Source organism: Brassica oleracea, chromosome C1 (assembly GCF_000695525.1).
Source record: "Brassica oleracea var. oleracea cultivar TO1000 chromosome C1, BOL, whole genome shotgun sequence".
Taxonomy (NCBI): domain Eukaryota; kingdom Viridiplantae; phylum Streptophyta; class Magnoliopsida; order Brassicales; family Brassicaceae; genus Brassica; species Brassica oleracea.
The window spans coordinates 31076027-31078925 of NC_027748.1; the positions used below are offsets into that span (position 1 = coordinate 31076027).

The window sequence follows — 2899 nt, forward strand, 5'->3', positions numbered from 1 at the left end:
AAGAGTTTTCCTCGATCCCTTTGTGACCTAGGATCCAGCGTGAATCTCATGCCACACTCTGTCGCGCTATCCCTGGGATACGACGAGTTCAAACCCACCAAAATAACTTTGGTTCTTGCAGATAGATCCGTTAGAGTAGCTGAGGGAGTAGTAGATGACGTGCCGATAAGAATTAACGACTGTCACGTACCAATGGATTTCATTGTGTTGAAATACCCGAATGAACCAAAAGATCCCCTCATCTTAGGTAGACCATTTCTAGCTACCGCTGGTGCAATCATCGACGTCAAGGAAGGTCGGATATGTTTAAACATTGGAAACATTTCAAAGACCTTCGATATGGAAAAACTAATAAAACAACCCTTAATCGATAAACAAGCCTCTTACGTGGACGATATCTATGAGTTGGCTGAAGAATCCTTCATAGACCCATGCTCAGATGATCCCCTGAAAAAAATGCTCACATCTACCGAAGAGGAAACATTTAGCATCGACATCAGAGCTGGTGAATACGCGCGATTAATGGACGCAAGTATAGAAATAGCAAACGTCGATGACATAGAGGATAATGCTTCGGAAATCAACGTCAATCGATATTTAACGAAAGCTGTCGATCGACAACCATCCTATCTGAAGGAATGGGATCCCGAAAAAGCACCAAAGATCAAGTTAAAGCAACTACCCGCTGGACTCAAATATGCTTTTCTCTATAAAAATTCCTTCCCCATAATCGTAAACGCCAACCTGACAAATGGAGAACTTGCGTTGTTATTAAATAAACTGCGCAAATATAGGAAAGCCCTGGGATACTCTCTCGAGGATATCCGTGGCATCTCTCCAGATCTGTGCATGCATCGGATCCACCTAGAGGACGATTCCAAATCGTCAGTGGAATATCAAAGAAGGCTAAACCCGAACTTGAAAGAAGTTGTTAAGAAGGAAATTATCAAACTTCTAGATGCTGGAATCATCTACCCGATTTCGGATAGCAACTGGGTGAGCCCTGTGCATGTTGTAACTAAGAAAGGCGGAATTACAGTGGTTAAGAATGATAAAAACGAACTCATTCCCACGCGAACTATCTCTGGACATCGAATGTGTATCGATTATAGGAAGCTAAACGCTGCCACCAGAAAAGATCACTTTCCCTTCCCCTTCATTGATCAAATGTTGGAAAGATTGGCAAATCACCAATACTACTGTTTTCTTGACGGATACTCTAGATTTTTCCAAATCCCTATACATCCTGAAGATCACGAAAAGACCAGCTTTACATGCCCTTACGGAACATTCGCATACCGCCGAATGCCATTCAGTCTTTTTAATGCTCCTGCCACTTTCCAACGATGCATGATGTCAATATTTATAGATATGATAGAAGATTTCATGGAAGTCTTTATGGATGATTTTTTCGTATATGGATCCAGTTTCAAAAACTGTCTCGATAACCTATGTAAAGTTTTGGCAAGATGTGAAGAAAAGAACCTCGTTCTAAATTGGGAAAAATGCCACTTCATGGTTAACGATGGAATCGTCTTAGGAAATAAAGTGTCCGCTGCTGGTATAGAAGTAGATCGAGCAAAGATTGAAGTAATGACCGGATTGCCTGCACCCACGAACGTAAAAGACGTGAGAATTTTTCTCGGGCATGCCGGATTTTACAGGAAGTTCGTACAGGATTTTAGCAAAATTGCTAGACCCCTCACCTCCCTCCTCTGTAAAGAAGTTAAATTCAACTTCTCACCAGAATGCGTAAAGTCTTTTGAGAAAATAAAGAAAGACTTGATAACTGCCCACATCGTACAAGCACCTGACTGGAATCTTCCTTTCGAAATCATGTGCGATGCGAGCGATTTCGCTGTAGGAGCAGTTCTAGGCCAAAGAAAAGACAGAAAGCTACATGCTGTTTACTATGCCAGTCGAACACTCGACGAGGCACAAAGGAATTACGCAACAACAGAAAAAGAACTGCTTGCTTTAGTTTATGCATTTGAAAAGTTCCGCGATATCTGGTCGGTTCACGAGTCATTGTCCATACTGACCACACTGCAATTAAATATTTAATGCAAAAGAAAGATGCGAAACCACGACTCCTGCGATGGATCCTTCTACTTCAAGAATTCAACATCGAGATTAAAGATAAAAGAGGAGTAGAAAACAGAGTTGCAGATCATCTTTCCCAGATAAGAATAGAAAACAACGTCCCTATCGATGATTTCTTACCAACTGAAAATGTTTACCAAACGGATTCGTTCATCGGGAATGTATATCTCAGTTCCGAGGACCTGTCGATCGACGATAACGATACAATGTCGATCGATTACGACAATACCAGGTCGATCGACGACGACGAAAGTATGTCGATCGATACTTCAGATATTATGAGCGAAGATACAAATCCCAAAACCCTCACCTTCGATATAAAAGTTAACGTCGCGCACAACGAGCTGTACCCTGACCATGATTCCCCCGTAGATGAAAGTCTGCATCGAGAAGTGCATGGAAGTGCATGTAGTCGAGGTTCAAAGGACAGACCTTGGTACGCTGATATAGTAAACTATTTAGATGCTGACATAGAACCCGAAGAGTTGAGAGACTACACAAGGAAGAAATTTTTACGAGAAGTTAGGAGATATCACTGGGGCGAGCCATATCTCTACAAACATTGCTCTGACGGGATATATAGACGTTGTGTCGCCGAAACTGAAATCCCTGATATCTTATTCCAATGCCATGGATCCGACTACGCCGGACATTTTGCAACCTTTAAAACGGTATCTAAAATTCTTGAGGCAGGATTCTGGTGGCCAACCATGTTTCACGATGCTCATGAATTTATAGCACAATGAGACAGATGCCAACGAAGGTGGAAAATCAGTAAAAGACATGAAATGGAACA

The 2899-nt window shown here is 41.8% G+C and overlaps 1 pseudogene; it reads left to right on the forward strand.

Moving 5' to 3' along the window:
- Nucleotides 1–2180, forward strand: part of LOC106337421 — a 4176-nt pseudogene extending 1996 nt beyond the window's left edge.
- Nucleotides 2181–2899: the final 719 nt, after the last annotated feature.